We start from the raw sequence: 18,613 nt of genomic DNA, 5'->3' as shown, positions 1-18,613 counted from the left end.
ATCCACCACCAGCGGGCTGGCCTTCTCATGTCGATGCACCCGATACGCCCCCGAGAGATGAATGGCCGTGCGGAGCGGTGGAGGAAAGCTCTCATAAACATAAGCCACGAAATTCATTTTATGATAGAAGAATGTCTTAACCCTTAAGTGACAGTGGAAAGATGCGTTCTGGATATTCGATCGTTGAATAATCCAGAATTGGCTACAAAAGTTCAATTATTGAATATTTCACATTAGCACTTATTAGCACATTACATCTATTTTACAAAACGTCGCATTTCAGACCCGTTTGATGCACCTCCAAGGGTTCGTGCATCATCTTCGCCTAGATCAGAAGCGAACCTCATCCATGTTGCTGGCCCGCGGTAGCGCAGCTGCTTCCAGAAGTAGCTGCCACCGCTCTATGATTTAATCGGCTACGGTGGCTACGATCTGATCGATTTAATATATCCCGAAGCACCGAGGCCACCGTCCGCGATGCTACCGCCTTGGGAGGCCTTGAATTTACCGTACGGAATTCGAAAGTCTGGAAGCTCCCGATCAGGGGAGGAATGGGAAAGTGCATCTTTCTGGTAGGGCTCGCTAGCGATAAATAGACGCAGAACACCGAAGCCCTCGAGGCTCGTCACGATTCCCCGGGTTTTAGGTTCAAACATTTCATTATCACGATTATGCCGCTCAGTAAGCCTGTCCTGTTTTCGAGCGAAATGGGAGCAAACGGAACCTGATTGTAACTAGCAGGCAACGGGGAGCTTGGCTACAATTTCCGAGACCTTGCAAGATGATTGCGAAGACACACACACAGAGTGTATGTACATAAATAATGGTTTGTGGAACCTCCCCGGAATAGCTTCGTCATATTAATAAAACGAGTTCCATTAAAATGACCGCTTCCAGCTTGTTTCGGTAACTACTCGGTCGCAGTGACCTTAATAAGCCTGGGTCCAACCTCTTGCCATCCCACACACACACAGTAACACACGCGTTGGTTTAGAATGGTTCTCCCGGTGCACGCGCGCGCGCGCGCCCGTCTCTTGTAGTCATCCATCCATTGGCGTTGGGACCTAACAGCACTCCAAAATTTCATAAGTCGCGTCTTATTGAAATCTTTAATAGGGACAGGGGCACATGGATGATACGTGCACCTTCTCTGAAGCTCCCCACCCACGAGTTGGCCTCACCTCAACAATCATTTTGTACGCTTAACAGCGAGCAGGAAAGAACGCAGGAACATTCGTGTTCCGTTTCGTAGCCCACGTTTCCGTCGGAGAGTTGCGTGCGCGCGGGTTCCTGGAGGGGAACCGGGCGAATACAAATCCTCGACATAATGGTCATTGATATTGTAAAACGAAATCAGATAACGATGATGCATTGCCTGGACAGGGCAAAGGTACGATCCCACCCAAGTTGGGGCGCTCGGGATTTGTTTCGTGCGGAACCGAGCGGAGAGTTGCCCCGGCATGGGGGGAATGGCACGGAGGCTAAAGAGATGCTTATCGGCCAGGGAATTATGCAGCCAAGACCCGAGAACGGAGCAAAACCTGGTTATGGAGCTGTTGCTACCGTTCTGTGCTATGCGATTGAAAATGCGAGCGTATCGATGCGTCTATAAGCAGGAATACAACAATACACTTTTGGCGTGATCCCCTTTGCCGTGTGTGACCTCCAAGTGTGGCCTCTCGGCCGGGGAAAGTTTCTGAAGTATGCAAGCGCGCTAAAGCTTAACCATCCTTCCACCTGCTCGTCTGTGGCGTGAGTTCTTTTTTGTTTCTTTCCCGTGGTTGTGCCAAATAAATCACTCCCGGGGCAAAACTGCAAGGGCGTTCTCGCGATGACATCAAACCATTACTTGTGCACGAAAGATCGCGATACACGCATCGGGAGGAGGCGGGTGAGGGGGGGATGGAGCGCAAAGAAACCGGACCGAACCGGGGCCGACCGTTTTCACTTGCACCCGGAGGGGGCAATTCTGCGTGGCCCGATGAAAGGAAGATTTAATCTCTTCCACCGACCGAATGATAAAGCACATTTTGAGTCCCTGTTTTATCCCGCGGTACGGCACGTTGTACAGCATGTGTATGTGTGTGCGCGCGTTTGCATCCATGATGACAACGTATGATTAATGATTAGGTTCATATATTACAATTATGTAATCGAGCGATTCCCGTGATTTTAGGGCAAAAGATTACTTTTGTCGAAGGTCTTTACGGTCGTGGCGGGACCCTTATCGGGATGGCTCGGATGGGTCGCGAGGGCAACAAGAGGTAATGATTCAACACTCACATACACATGCTTTAAGGCGTGTCTTATCAGCATTGCCGGGGTAATATATGATCAACCCAGCGGGATCATCAGCATCTCCGTCTCGGTGCTGATGTTTCTCTTTTCTTTGAGATTTTAGAGAAAAAAATGTAGACAGATTGTTAAGATGATTGGGTACGTGTCAATAACGATTTATCGACAGCAATTTTAAACTGATTTAACAATTTTTAAAATAACAAAATTTACACATTAAGCTGCTTTTAAGCTATTTCAATTCAAACTCATTGCTCAATCATTTAATCCATTTTTAATTGCTCGCTCTCTCACATTAACCGTCGTAAACTCGAGCGTTAAAATCCTGCTTGGCGCATCTTTTGCTTCCCATCGGAAAGGAATGGGGGAAATAAAATAGTTTTCATTTAATTTCGAAACAACTATAAAGAATAGAGAAAAAAGATCGACCGCTCCGTGTCGTAATGTGCAACATTTCGCATCATTTTGCCATCATCTGTCTGTGATTGTAAATGGGTGCGCTGTTTACGATCAACCGCACCGTATTGCTGGTGGTAATAAACACAAACACACACACAGGGGTATAATAAGATGAGCATCATCAGCTACATCCCCTATCCCCCCCCCCTCCCTTCTACATACTCACGCCGAGCAACATGAAAAACCACTTGACAGACAAATTAACATAAAAAAGCTGTCACTTAACCAGCTCGGACGCGGCGCGAAACGCGCGTTCATCATGACGTCTTGCACAGTGGTATTTAGTAATACCGGCAAACGGGGTACACCAATATCATGCAAAGCAAAAGCGGGGAGGTGTATGGGGCGGCGATGCTAATAAACCAGCCCGCAGATAACGATCGATCGTAAAAAATATGCTTTTGCCGCCGAAACGCATTTATGAAGGCCTGTTTTAATTGATTCTTTTTAATGCTGTGGTTTGCTTGTACGTCTGTGTGCGTGGCTGTGTTTATTGACGTGGCTAGTGAGAGCTTTTTTTTTTCGATGCGTAAACGAGCTTTCAAGTACGTTGGGGTACAGCCCTAGTGAAGTAATAGCACACGGTTCAATAAACAAAACAAGAAGAAAAAAGAGTTTTATTATGAGCCATGCAAAAGGGAAGTAAATAAAATAAAGTGCCATCTAATGTGCAAAAGCTTCGCTCTGTCATCGAACGAGCCTCACTTCATGACGTCCCCGAGCTTGATGTGCATATTGCCGAACGTGTGCAAACATGCAGCACTCAAGTGCACATCATTTCAACGATGCATTGAAGCGTGCATAAACAAGAAAAAGTGAATAAAAAACAAGTCATCCTTCCTGCAATCAAAATGGGAATCCTCGCCCGAGCGATGCTGACCATCCATGGAGGAAAAGAACATGACCAACATCAATGCCCCCGGTACAGCCGGGCACACAGTTATGAGTGCTGTCATAAATAAATGACACACACACACACACACACACACACACACACACACACACACACACACACACACACACACACACACACACACACACACACACACACACACACACACACACACACACAAGCATAAGCAGATCGTAATAACTATCCCGTTCCGTTTCGGACATGATAATAAATATTTAAACGTTTGCTATCGCTTCCTCCTGCTTGTCTTCGGCCCCGGCTCTATCTCATGCGCAGGGTGCACGCAGGTCGCTGGCGGGGCGGACCGATAGGGCCAGAAGTTCCAAAGTCAATGCCGCCATCCAGTGTCCCGGTCCGGAGGTGTCCGCCATCGAGAATGGCTTCGGATGTCACACAACATTATCGCATAACGTATGGTCTGTCCGTCCGTCTGTTGCCGGTGCCCTGATGTCTTGTTCCAGCAACCGTGGGCCGGGGCAGCACACCTTTTACACGCATCATAAATCAAATTATTTTATTCATTATTATGATTATCCCTTCTGGTCAGCGCGGGGTACGCAGGGCTAATAAGCCTCGTGCGGCGAGGTCATCCGGGCAAATGGCAAATCCAACGGTTCGTTTCTTGGCTCTTTTTTTTCAGTCAGTTAGTGTGTGCACTGGGGAGCTCTTTCTTTTTGCCCCGGTGGCGTGTGGCACGCTATCACGTCAAAGCAATCCGCACGCATACGGTCGGGGCCCGCTTGTACACTGGTAGGGATTAGGAATCGAACAGAAGTCTCGTTGCCGCAGCCGCTCGGCTCGGTTCTAATCTTATTCAAACATTATCATATTTTATCACCTTTCACTCTCAACCCAGTGCCAGGTGGTAACGAACGTGCTCTGCTTTGGTTGGGTGTTGGAATATTTACCCCACTATCAGACAGATCAGAGAACACCTGCTGCCAACTCGTGCCTCCAGAAATGGATGATGCAGTGATCCAAGCAGCCGTAGATAAAACCCATCATTCTGTGGTTGTGCACCGTTTGTTGTGAGGCGAGTGAACGAGAGTGCGTCCTAATGCTTTTTCAACAATCAGCCTTATCGGATGGTAAGCTTGGGGAGGGAGTGGAATTTTTGTGTAATGACTTCGAGCCCCGGGATGGATGTACTACGGATAGGGGTTAGAAAATAGACGTAGGTGTGCTGTAGATGACGATCTATTTATGAGTGCGGTTTGTTGCGGGAACATCTCACCCGGGGAGTTGTTGGAGCATAACTCTTCTGGAGATGATAGCAGTGTTTGGAGGTTTTAGAGCTGGTCTGATTATGACACATGCTCATGCTCGTGCTGGCCCGGCAATGCAGATGTTATTGAGAATTATGGCACTTTATTTCGTATCGGGCACTTGTCGTAGAGGACCTTGTTGAGAACCGGGCCACTTGGTTAACACTGAAGTTGAAATGCAGAGAAGCACTCCCAGCTCGATAAAATCGTCATAAATCGTTCGGCTGCGTTGACGTGAAACAATACCCAATAAATTGATTTTAATCCTGACACCGAAGGGTAAATGCACCCTTATGCTGTCCACTCGGCACTCCGCACGCAACAGAAGCGTTCAATTAATTAATTGGTTAATTTTCCGTTGATGAACACGGTTGAAACGCTCCAAACGTTGCATTTAAGCCACGCACACACACACACGTGAGGTTCAGCCCTGATCCGTCAGCGTGGGCCTAGGGCTGGGCTTATTTTAAGATCGGTCTGCTTGCTGTGACGTTGTTGTGGCGGTGGCGGCGGCTAACACGGTCCACGGGACAACGACGACGACGACGGCCGATTTATCGACATCACCGGGCCAGCGATCTGCCATCTGTTCGTGCCGTACGTGTCGCAACGCTATTTTTGGGCGTAAAACCCCCCCAAACACCCATCGAATAAGACGCGGGTGACGCGTTGCGACTGTGAGGCGGGCGCATTGTAAGCGCAAATACCTCGCGCGCGCGCTGCAGCTGCGTGACAGAACACGGTACACGGCGTGCCCCCGGCGTGAAAGGTCATTTATTAGGCGTTTTTATTGCCCGCACACACACACATGTGTGTGACTACACGCACCCCGTACCGGCTGCCAGCGTGTGAAGTGGTTTATTTAACTTCAAATACCGAATGCCAAACATAACACCGGGCTCGCTTGGTAAGAGTTCACTTTCCGCGCAGGAGTGTCTCAATGTTTAAAGTCTTTATGAGTGTGTGTGTTTTTTTTTGGGGATAAGATAGGACAGCATAGAGATGAGGCGGTGGGGAAAAGGGTAATCCACTTTCACGTAAATTACCAATGTTTTGAGCACGGGACTATCTTAGCGGACAAAGAGAAGAGGAAAAGCGAAGAAAGCAACAAAAAAAGCTAAGATAGCTCGTTATGTTGTGTGTGCTTGTTTTGTTTTTGTTTTGTAGTAGTATTTGCCGTGAAGCCTAACGGAGTGACATAATGTTTTACAACATTGTTTGGTGGGGGGGAGGAGGGTTTTAAATTCTTGCCCAAGTGTGTCGCACGAGGGGTAAGATATGTCTGAAAGCATTCCTGAGGAAATTTATTTTTCGAAAACAAATAGTAAATATGATTTCACTTTTTTTATATGCTTTTTGTTTTGTTTTGTTTGAAGCGAACTAATTTTAGGACAGACAGGATAATTTTAAACACAATTAAACTGATTTATCACCCTCTTTGGGGCAGGTATTAGGGGGTATTAGTGAGTCAATTTCGCAAATGCACCGACCCACCCAAGCCAGAAGACGAACCTTCTGCGTGGGACTTTTTATCGCCCCTTTAGACCCAAAAATGAACCAAAAAACCAAAAATCCCATCCATTTAATCTAAAACCCCACGAGCGCAACACGCCAGTTTTATTAAAAGGACTTTTAATTTAAAATAATCACACCTGTCCCAGCGTGGCGATAAGTCCCGCTCAAAAAATACTCCCTCACACACACCGATGCCATTTTAAATGATGTCCCCGTGCAGTCGTTGCCGTGTGTGTGTTAAAGTTTCGCTTTCAACGTTCGACGGTGGTCCGGCGTTCCGTTTTACGATTATCACTTTCGGGTGGGGTTTTTTTGCCCGCTCCCCGTGTGTGTCGAAGGGATGATGCTCTCGTAAAGCCGAAACATAAAAGCCACATCAGCAAATGCGTGCGCGCGCGCGTGTGTGTGTGCGTCACTTAAGCGAAAATGGGGTAGGTTTTTGGGGCCGGGCCACAGCAGAGACAAAAACAGGCGAATGACAACGGCAACATGGTCCTCGTTTTTTGGGCGAATGCAACTTTTCACGCTCTTTTGCTGGTCCATCGGTGCTAATGGGAGTATCTGTACCGAGAGCTGTCGATAAATTTGAAGCGGCTGTTATTTTCCTGCTTGTGGTGAGTGGATTTTGTCGCGGATTGGGCCTTTGGGGGTCCATATCCGGCCGACGGTAATGTACGCTCGCGTGAGCTGGATTTGTGTGAGATGATTTCAATTTGAACCAAACAACACTCTGCCAAACTGCTCGGTCCCGCTGGTTCTGGATGCGATTGCTTCCTGTGAAGGGCTTTATTTCCGATCGTGATATGACGATTGAGCATGGCGCGAGTGGAAGCGGACACACGAGCTGAAACTAACCGGCAAAAAATGGCAAACGGGGCAAAACGCGGTATAAAACTAAACGCTTAAACGCCCTAGCCGAGCTGCATTCCGCCGATGCCCGCGAGTGATGGACTTGGCGTGATAAAAAAAATGGAAAGAGCGCACCAGACGGAGCAGCTGAAGACGAATGCACGAACGCAGTGAGAAGAAAACAGAAGATAAATTCTCCGCTATAAATTATGCTATCTTTCCTCCGTTTTATGTTTTATTAAAGACCCCTTATCCGGGCGCATCGAGCGGGAGCCCCCGTCTGGCAGGGTGGGGGATGCATCCGATGGCGTGCGCTTGACACGGTGCATTCGCAGACGCGCATCCAGACTCCAGGCCGAACCCAACCAGAGGGAAGCAGGGCTGGCAAAGGCGGCAGCGGGAAAATAGATTTTTCATTGGTTAGTGCGGTCATACGAAGGAGAGGGCGAGAGAGATGCGAAAATGGAAATAGAATAAACAACGCAAACCATTCCAGTGGACACGGGATCCTCGTCAAGGAGCGACCGGAACGGACTGTTGCAACTTTGGGTAAAATAAATGAACTACAACCAACCGGACCCGGAGCGGGTCGTGCGGTTAAGCGTAGTGTCTGTTTGTTGTACATTCTTCTAGGGAAGAGAAAAAGATCGATTCGGCAAAGCACGATTCGGAGTGTAATGCCACGCTGGGAAGATCCGTATCTGTGGCTAAGCGGGCCGATAGTTTCACACCTTCCCCTTTCTGAAAAAGCGCCACCAAGCTTCACTCCTTCTCAGCATGGAACTCGAGCCCCGTTTTCGAGGCTTCGAGCTCGGACACTTCAAGAGGGATTAAATTATTGATACGGGTATTCATTATCACTGGGACGCCACCTCTGGAGGGTGAAACACTCACACCGTGGGGAAGTAGAAGAAGGTTAATCCACAAGGGCTGCACCTTAAAACCCCCGGACCGAATCGTCCGACACCGATTACTTAGGGGATTTTCGTGTACATCAGCATTTGTCAAAACATGGCACCCACCGAGAGAGAGGGCCTCCGGGCGTCTGCATGTTATGTTATGACAGCGCTCCTGGCCAAAAGGCGGGGTGTCGAGTTAATAATGCTCGATTGATGTAAAGTTGTGATAGTTTCTGGACAGTTCGGGAAGGAGGCCTTTGATGGACTCGAAAATTGGGGAGGGAGAAAAACAGAAAGGGAATCCAACATCAAACGGACAAAGCGTCCATTTGTTCGCTTATCAATCAATATTAATCTTCCTGGGGGGAATTTTGGAATTTGGTAGCTCGGCCAGGTTGACACACAGCGCAGCAGAAATAGTTGAAGGAGTAAAGCAACGAGCGGGAGTTCCGGAGTTCTGGAAGGGAATTTCAATTATCGTAATCATTTGGAGAAAGGTGAAAAATAGGTATTCGATTGCAGTAGCCGGAATGGGTATTTAAATGGACGCATTTTCGTTGAATTGGAACGGTATTTGAGATAACGAGAATTTTAGTAATTCCTGCGGGAGGGAGGTGGTGCTTCTGGTGGAATTGTTTTATAAGGGATGAGAGTAATTGATGTCTAGGATTACGCTATGATAATCACTGGTGTGTTTGTGATCTTATAGGATGTCTTTTAGCTTGTTGTTTGTCATCTATAATGGAGATCTTTCCTTTTTTTCGTTGCAGATTCTGTTTGAAGTGCAAAAGTCTTAAGGCTTAAGCTGTGATCTGAAGAGAAGGATCTGTTTTAAAGGTAAGAAATAATAAGTAATAAAAAAATAAGTATAAATCTATGAATATTCAAATTAGTGCAACGTTACAAGAGAGACATCTTTAAGACAGAAATATCGATGGGGTAGAACAGCGGTCGGCAAAGTCCGGCCCGCGGGCCAAATTCGGCCTGCCGCAACATTCAATCTGGCTCGCGAATGGTTTTGACTGATTTTGAAAGATGTGAAGATCCTATTTGTATACAAATTACTGAATATCTTTTAAAATAACATTTTATACCATCGTAATCTTTCAACTTTAATTAAAGTACTATGGAATGACGGATCGTTCGGTATGTTCGAACTCGTGATCAATAGCCCCGTAATGTTTACAAGAAAAACTGCCTTTTTTTCGGCAGGCTGTGGAAAAAAACTTGGAAAGATAATTTTTTACTTAATTAACATGTACATAATTTGAAAGGTAATTATATAAGCTTCCTTGGAAAAATAAATTTAAGAATTTGCGAATTGCCTTTCATCAGATATCCGGAATGTTTGCCATTATGGACGAAGACATGCCTGTAGGCATCCTAAGTTTAAGCGACAAAATTGTTAAGGGCAGAGCTTTTGCATCATGTTGGTCCAGAACAATTCGATGGAACACATGTGACGGACGTTGTACCAGTTTGCGGACTAGGGTGTCATGTCGAAATTCTACCGAAATTCACCTAATATTTTTTGAGGTGAGGCATTGAGTTTTGGCGTCATTGTTTGCCATTACGAAGTCAGTGGACGCGATTTCTGCTTCCCGATATGTGTGTTTTAGTTTTCCCATACTATTTCACTGTTTGGTGGGTTGCATCGATCTCCCGGCCCAGATAACCCAGTAATGTAACCACTTGTGCCTCTGTCTTCATTTTTAGCTTTTTTGGAACCTCAAACATGAACCAGGGCTCTCCTGCGATGCTTTGATTGTTGCCTAATAGTGCCAAGATGTTGGTGATCAATACGCAGAAATGTTCTTATGCGACGACAGACTTCTGTACGCAGTCCATTTAAGACGCTACGGGGTGTCATTCGTTGATCGCGCACGCTTGTAAGTTGATTGGTTCACTTTTTGGGCCATCATGGTTAGAGTTCGATTGATAGAGGTGTTAAGGTGAGGTGACTGATAGAGGTTGTCTGTTGTTTCATGGGCAGCATAACTTATCAATTGATCTGACATGGCATGACATCTGACTTGTCCATAAAGCATTTTTGTAATTACTGAATCTATGCTTGTTTCGATACATTTTCAACCTTTCAGACTTTTGTATCATCCCCGGAATATATTCAATATTTATTGCGGCGTGGGAGGATGGGATCTTCAAGAAGCGATATTGATCCCATTTTGTTATTTTTTGACTGATCACATTTTTCTCAGCCATCTATTGCCGATTCTCAAATGGTTTAAGATTAGAATTTGTTTTTAAAGTAGGTATCATTAATTTTGAACCATACTTGGATGATACAATTACAGAAAAACAACAATAATTCCTAAAGGGTTTCTAAAAGATTAAAATGTTATGCCGCATTCACCTGGCCCGCGGCACTCGATCATTTACTAAAGTAGGCCCTTTGCCTCAAAAGTTTGCCGACCGCTGGTGTAGAAAATTAACGAGGAGCCAAACATTTGAGTTTAAGAGACCGGCTGAGCATTTAGAAGACTTACTTTTAGAATAAAATAATACTTACACTTGTTAAAGTAATGCTTGAACACTCTCTTCTAAACAACCCCAACATAAAAAAGCTCCAGCTTCAACCGCTTAAAATCAATGCCAAAACAGTTTCATCGATCACAGCGACAGCGGGCTTGTGAAGTTAAAATGCATCCACCCGTGCATCGGTACCCTTTCAGCTGCATTAGTGGCTGGCTGCGAAATGGCTGGCGCTAACACGCACACGCTCAAGCCACACATGCGCACATCCATCCATCCATCAGCCCGGGTTTGATTGACGCCCGTAATGCAATCGAAAACGCATCGGGCGCAACCTGACGGGTATCGGCAGTTAATAACCCCGACGCTCGCTGTGCACTCGCTCGCAACGTAAATGCAATTGCATCCCGGCTCGGTCTGCAGCTTGTTCGCTTGTTTTGATCGATCCGTTGCCGTTGTTTCTCCCAAGAGTGGCACGCACAAGCCGAGGCACAAGCGAGGAGTCGGGCGGCCGCCCGGAGGTGAGATTCGCTCGTATGATTTATGAACTGCAGTGCATGCGGTGCCGTGGTGCAGTCCGTACAAGAAAAGGTTGTTAATGCAGAGGGGGGTTTGTTCGGGAACGGAACACACATTTTACCCATCACACAGCACCAAACCGGGGGAAGAATGCGTCAAGAGCGTCGTCGGCTAGGTCGGCTCTCGGCTAGGGTCAATCGTTGCCCTTACGCCAAAGCACCATAATGGATGCAGCGTTTATTGCATTAAGCACCGACGGGGGAGGGCCGTTTGCAACAATTTCTGCCATCTCTGCCGCCAAGGGTTCGATCACAATCGCATCGCGGCAAATCATCGGACCTGGGCCCGGGCCGAAGCGATGATGTGCGCTCACACGAGTTTGATTGGTAAGAAATTGCACTCGTTGCATCGTGTGCTACACGCGGGACCGAGAGACGTAGCATAAGCGGAGTGGATTAATCGGCTAGCTAGGCTGCGCTGAGCTTCTCGCATCGCTTGTCTTGATCGGAGTCATAAATCGTCTTCCATCCTCGACGAGGCACGAAATCACACTTGAGACAAGCGGCTTCAGCCCGTGTCGTGCTCGAGATAATCACAATCCAATCGCAATCGAATCATCTAATCGCTTGGAGAAACTGTAATTTTCCTTTTCCTTTTGTTCCGGATGTGCATTAACTGCCCAACACCGACCGGGAACGATTCCGTCTTTCAGTTAGCATTTTCATTACACTTTTCCGACAACTAAGTTGATTTGTTTTTATTTTCTTTTCCTCTGAATGAGGAAACATATCGAAAGATAAAAGAAAAGCGATCTTGAAACTCATTTTCCGCTTTCGTGGCATGTTGGTGCGCGTCCACGAGGTTAGTGTTGCTATTTTGCCGAAGAAATCGATATTTATAGGCGCGAATGCACGCGCTTCCGCCCTGCCAGACCCTCGTCAAATTCGTTGACATCTCCGACGCGTCGGAGTAATAGAATGGCGCTTGGGAAAAGTAGAAAGTCGAGAAACTGCCATTGTACAATGGTAACAGTGGATGGAAAAAGTTTGAATATTAGTCTCGACTCCTTCCCGCGCGCTCGGTACATCCGTGGACAATTGCTAGCAGTGAAGCAAACGAAGACAAATTGAAGAAAGCAAGAAGCTGGTGAGCTAAAATGAGCCGGAACCGCCTGTAGCAAATGGAAGGAAGTATTGTTTTCGGAAGAAAAGAAACGGAAGTTAGTGTAGATAAAACAATGCACCATATTGAAAGTAACTTTAACTTGAAATTATTGAAACTGCAGCTCAAAAGCCAGTAGAGATCTGAATAGAAATAGAATATACTGAAAGTTATTCTATTTAAAACAACGATGGACATGTGTTGTTGCAGATGACATTGCAATGTCAAAACTTTCAAATTAAAAGACATTTTCAAATCCAAATGTAAATGAGACAGATTTGTTATTAGATTACAGTCTCTTTCTTATTCCAAGAGAACACCATAACCTTCTTCATGAAACTGGCCCACTCCTCACGCTGACCTAAATGTCAAAAAACCAATATTTTCTCTGGATTAGTTCCGATTACTTCCCCGTCGAAGGAATAATCCGAAAGTCATGCAATCGTTCCGTCAGCGACCGCAACTAATGATGTCGAACGACATTATCACGCCGGGAGTTCCTTCATTACTTCCGCCCGCAAAACTAGATCGGTCTGGGTCCACCCATTGATCCATTGTCACCGCAAATCGAACTGTCTCATCGCAAAGTCAGCCCAGCCCAGCGGCTCCATTATTTATGATTGTTTCGCTTAGCCCGCAAACGATCATCCCATCAGTCGCTCTGCTTAGGTCCGCTTGCTTGCTTCCGTTTTTTTTTCGATTACGGAATTTGTCACGCTAAACGAACTGTCAAAGAGTCCTTCAACCATTTCGCCTGTTAGGACAGTCCCCTCGGAGCAAATGGCGAAGGTCCGAAAGGGGGTCTGAGGCTTGCGGTTTTTAACCTCTTCATTTACTGGCATGCTCTGCTCCCAGGCAAATGGCAAACTTCCCATCGCCCATTAGCTAACAGCTCTCCCCCGTTTGATAGGGAGAAAACCCAATCGGGGGAAAATGACTGCTCATGACAATACATTTTCACACTTCCTGGCTGCCCTTGGCGCGATCGAAGCATTTTTCACACGCAAGCTTCCGGCGCAAGCCCTAGCCGCTTCCGGGGAATGGAATGGTGTGAACACGGTATGAAAAGCTTTCGGCAGCATCATGACTCGGGCTCGAGGCTGATGAGCTTCTCTCCTCCGGCCCCTAGGACGACGGTGTGGAATCATTTCCGATGCGCCGGCTGCAAATGGGAGCACCGAAGCGTCGCTGTTGGCCAAAAAATCGAAGAAGAAAGATCATAATCGTAATCGCTTTGGAAATTGATAATAATGACTCAACATAATCGTCAACGGGAATGGTTGCTGGCACGAGTGGGTGCTATCACTAATGCACACACACACAAACACTCCGCTCAGCCGAGGGCAGAAAACGAGCGTCGCTTTAATGGACGTTTAGACCGTTACGAGACACTATCAGCCGGTTCCTTGCTGTTCCTTCTGCTTCGGGGAAGGCAAATTTCCTTGCGTTTTGGTGGCGTTTGGTGGGGAGCTGGAAATTGGTAGGATATCCGCACACGACTCGGTACGGGGCCAAAGTGGGTGTGAAACAAATGAGATACGATCACAGCCAAGAGACGCACATTAAATCTGAGCAAATAGAAGGAAATAATGTATCCTCTTCTTCACTCTCCAAAGCATTGATGAAGGACGTGCGAGTTTTGATTACTAACTGGACTCATTTTGCACATTCCAAAAAGCTTAAAAGTAAACCTTCACGCTTCAAAGGAAAGCATTTTGATTGATCATTGTCTAAAAGTCGCTTCGTTAACGAGCCGGTAAGCCTCGTGGAAAGGCTCCCCAAAAAATAGTCACCATTTCCGATTAGCTGGAACGTTTCCTGTGCTACTCCGTTTTATTTCCCGCCTGTCATCCATTTGTACCATTTGTTCCGCTTTCCCATGGGCCGCTTTTCTTTTGTGGACCGCACAAGGGTGTGCAGACATTCCCACACAACCTCCGCTCCGATTCGGCCAGGTACTGCTTACTATCGCCACCAACTTCTGGTCTGGTTTGCTCTGTTTCCCAATTTAGATAAATTTTCTAACGTGACTCATCATTCTTGCGCGATACAGGCCGCGAAAACCAGCGAAGAATGGAACAAAAGGAGAAAAAACGGCACAACAGAGCAAGTGGTTGCTACTGGAAAGCGTTGTATTGCCCTTTTGTGCGTTGGCCATTATTTTATCCAACAGTAGCCAAACCCGTCCCCCCAATACGACAAGGCCGTTGTGGTGGGAGGTTTTTGAAACTTTTTTTTACTGTTGCTTTAAAGTAATATATTGCACCCAACGGCTGTTCCTTGAGCCGTAGTATCGATGATCGGTGCGGGTGATAAAAGGACCTTGCTCTATGTGTGTGTGTGTGTTCGCTTTTTTTCAAATTGCACCTTAAAAACTGGAAAGGGAATTTTCCACTTTTGACACATCATCAATCTAACGAGCACTGTTTGACATCCCCTGGTAATGGTCGGTTTTTCAGGAAGGAGGAGAACAAAAAAAACGAATTATGGACTTACAGTGCTTACAGGGGGATGAAGATGTGGCTTCGACGGGAATTGATGGCAAAATTGGGCACGTTTTCTTTTGTGTGCGGCGTGTTGGCGACGACAAATGGTTTAGTCCTTCAAAGAAAAGGAAACAATATTGTATCTTTGGGGAGATGACTTGGGGAAAACAAGGAGAGAATAAATCTTCAATATCCCTGCTGTTTACTTGCATCGTGTTGCTCTATGTTTTTTAAGTACGAGTTTTGCGTGGTGCATTAGTCACGGCTTGATGGTAGTATTTGTAAGTGGACTTGCTCGCACAGAGAAGGACAGCAATCGAAATCTCGTCTGGAGCGGGGTGGCCGTTTTATATATGGAGAAATTGATTATTTAGCTACGTCAGAATATGCTGAGTGACTTTGTAACATTAAAAAAATAAAAAAAGGAAGAATAAGAAAAAAGGAATGAAGAAATAAAATGAAACATTCTTCCAAAACCCCTCTTCATTCATGCAAAATTCAACAACATTCATGTAAATAAACCTTTTTAAACAGCTCGATGTTTGGTCTCTTCCCTTCTCTCCATCCTTGCCACCGACGCAAACCACAAAATTATACCCATTTTTTCTGGTTCCGCGAAACCGTTCACCATTTAGCCATCCAGTGGGGTAGTTTTTCACCTAGCCATTTACCCCCAGGCAAAGCAACCAGTGTCCATAGTGCCACGGGCGAGCAACCACCGAGCGGCCCGGCGTAGGTCCTTCCAATCCGCAGGTTAACTTTCCTTTCCCCCCAATAAGTCATGAAAAATGCAAACGATGCGATGTAAATTGCAGCTGTAAGCCATTTTCAAACGGTTCAATCAATCGTACACCCAGAACGCCCGGGCGAACCTATTACAACCATGCCCAGGGCGTAATGCTACGGCTAACTTTTCTTCACCGAAGGCCGAAGGGCAAAAAAGAGAGAGAGAAAAACGAGGAAAAAACCAAACCAGGAAGTGTAGAGGTCGAACAGGCTGGGCAGCAAAATAAAGCACGAAACTCCCAACCCGCCAACCTGAAGCGCGGTTACGAAAGTGGGTTTTATTGATTGGTGCAAATCAACGGAATAAATGATCGCCATCATCATCATCGTTAAGCAAGCGGCCGAAGCGCCGAGGATAAAGTCATAGCGTTCTCGGTGTGGTGGCTCGGCATTTTTTTTCTTTTGCCCCATTCAGGTCCTGCCACAGTTCCAGCCGCGTGTCCTTTCGTGTCGTTTAATCTGCTCCACTCCGAGGGATAGCGAGAGAGAGAGAGAGAGAGAGAGAAACTCCCGGAATCGCTTTAATGTGAAGCAATCGATGAGCAAAAAGCACCCGACCAGTACAAAGATACCGAGATGCACAGTTCTTCCGCTTTCGCTGGGTCAGTCGAATTTCGATCCCCAAACCCCCGGGTGCAAGCACGAACAAGGGGATAAAGTGGACATCGATATGGCAAGGCAAAACTAATACTAAGCCTCAGCCGAAATGTCGGTCGACCCTGTGTGCGGTGGTTTCCTTTTTTGTCCTTCTTCTTCTTCTTCTTGGACTTTGGAGCATGGAGCATGGAGCCGGGTGTTGCTCGCTGCAGCACACAGAACGCTGTAATTGATTAAGCGATGTCCATTAGCAGATAAATTGATATTTACTTTCCTGCCCAGCCCTGTTTGGCGTGGTCTGCTGGGGGAGTTTGGCTAATTAAAGATATTTTTCTTGCAACCTCCAACAAGCGTGCCCCGTGTGTGTGTGTTTGTGTGTGTGTGTGTGTGTGTGTTTGTGTATATGTGTGTGGAGGGAACGCGAATATTTCCAAATATTCTTGGCAGCACAGTGCGCGATCCGGTTCGGGTCCGAGTGTGGTCGGTGCGGTCGCTAATCTAAACGACGTCAGTAATTAGCCAGTTAAGATAAGTGATCAGATTTGTTTGTTGTCATGTACCGTCGTCGGTTTGTGTTGTTGTTTGCTGAAGCAGTTCTATATGCTTAGGCAAGCAGTGCAATCAGCGAGCCCTTAAAGTGCCTAGATTAAGTGGTCGAACGATGTTTTGCTCATTTTTGTTGTTTGTCTTTGCTTGAGTTAGACAAGCAGAATAAATGGAGAGGAAGCAATTGTAACCCAAAAAACCTTCACCAAAGCTGCATTTGAATTTCTATCTTTCAAGACTTACAAAATGGACACGCAAACACAGCAAAAAAGGGAACACACTTTCGAACCTCTTTAAAAAAGGTAACAAGGGGGCGGAAAAATATACAAAAAAGAAGTCGAGACCCGAAGTCCACATTGATGAATTTTTAATGAAAACCTTTTATCTCGGGGCTGCAATTTCGTCCAGTTTTTGCCTCGTATTTTTTTCAAGTCCACAAGTTTAAAAAGGCCTTGGCGTAGGAGTAAAAGCACACAAACGTACAAACACACATATAGAGGGAGAGTGAAGCAAAAAAAAGAAGACATCACATTATATCCCTTTCTGCCCGCGTCCTGCCCTGGCTGATTGAGGGGAAAGAGGATTGTATAATAAATTTACCACACGGCAGCAGCAGCAGGTATAATCGTAAGCAGCAACTGGCTGGACCGGGACGGACCGGTTTGGCACAATCATGAGCGCAATAATTGTTATTATTATCAGTGTGATGAAAAATTAAAACCAATTTCCCATATCAACCATTTCGGTTTCGTATTCCTTCGGGACGCAAAAGGGTGTGTGCCGGCGATGAGTGTGGTTTTTCCCCGCTCTCGCGTTTTCCAGTTTTTTTTTCTGTTCATGGCTGTGGCAACGCTGAAATGATACAGCCCGGAGTTTGAGTGTATTATTATTATCCTGCCAAAGTTCCGAGTGAGTGTTCGTGCTGCTTTGGGTGCAAAAGTTTGGAGCTTTTTCCTCATTTTCCACCCGGCACTTTTCGCAGTTGTTTGCGCAGCGGAGAAGCGTTTTGAGCGTAGTTTGTTGTGCTGCAATCATTTGTGCAAAAGTTCAAGAGCTTCCCGAGTTATTACTTTGCTCGTTGTGTTGGGTGCAATTTGTTTTCCCGGGCACTTTGCTTTTTTTTGGTACGCAAATTCCTGCCTGTTTTTCTCTTGCTTTATTTCAATTTCGTAGAACTGGAAAGGAGCAGCAGCAAGGAAGTAACTGCACCGAGACTGGCTACAAGTTAACGCTTAATGATTTCTCGCAGACGCAAGTGGCCGGTGGAGTTTTCGAGTGGATTTGTCTCGGTTTTCAGTCCAAAAGAAGCGGGAAAAATCCATCTCAAAAACAGAAAGTTCCTCGCCAAAAACGACTAACGTACTGTTTGCAGTTGGCCGTTTTGACCTTTTTTTACGTTCAACCGAAGCTTCATTGCATTTAATTCCACTAACCCCCCACAAACACTAAGCTTCATTGATTACAGTCGATGGAAACACTAAACCACTGGATCCGGGCTGCCGGCAAAACGTTGTCAATCGTTTGATTTGCTCACGTCACGTCACGTTTCGCTATGGATAATCCCACGGTTTTAGCCCGATTGGTCCGATCGTTCGTTAAATGTTGATTATCCTCCATAAATTCCTGCGTCCCAGAGTGAAGAGGGCGAGGAAGGAACCTTCCTCAGCTGACAAGTGATAAATTTTCCTTCCAACAAAGTGCCACGAGGAAATGGGAAGCAAGGGAGAGAACAAAAAATCCAATTAGCAATACTTTTCCACTCCACTACACGGTGGTATTGGGCACAGTTTGTGCTACAGAGAGAGAGAGAGAGAGAAAGAAAAGGACGCAACA

General features: G+C 46.2%; 1 protein-coding gene across 6 annotated transcripts in view; it reads left to right on the top strand.

The window, feature by feature from the left end:
• Positions 1 to 18,613, top strand: part of LOC121599641 (nyctalopin-like) — a 90,171-nt gene that overhangs the window by 19,957 nt on the left and 51,601 nt on the right. For all 6 annotated transcript variants that reach the window (XM_041927613.1, XM_041927612.1, XM_041927615.1 and 3 more), the window contains exon 3: positions 8,966 to 9,032. The gene's annotated coding sequence lies outside the window, so the exon portion shown is untranslated. The remainder of the gene's footprint in view (positions 1 to 8,965; positions 9,033 to 18,613) is intronic.

Source organism: Anopheles merus, chromosome 3L (genome assembly GCF_017562075.2).
Source record: "Anopheles merus strain MAF chromosome 3L, AmerM5.1, whole genome shotgun sequence".
Classification (NCBI taxonomy): domain Eukaryota; kingdom Metazoa; phylum Arthropoda; class Insecta; order Diptera; family Culicidae; genus Anopheles; species Anopheles merus.
Note: the sequence above shows the minus strand (reverse complement) of the source record. Positions and strands in the feature narration are given on the sequence as shown.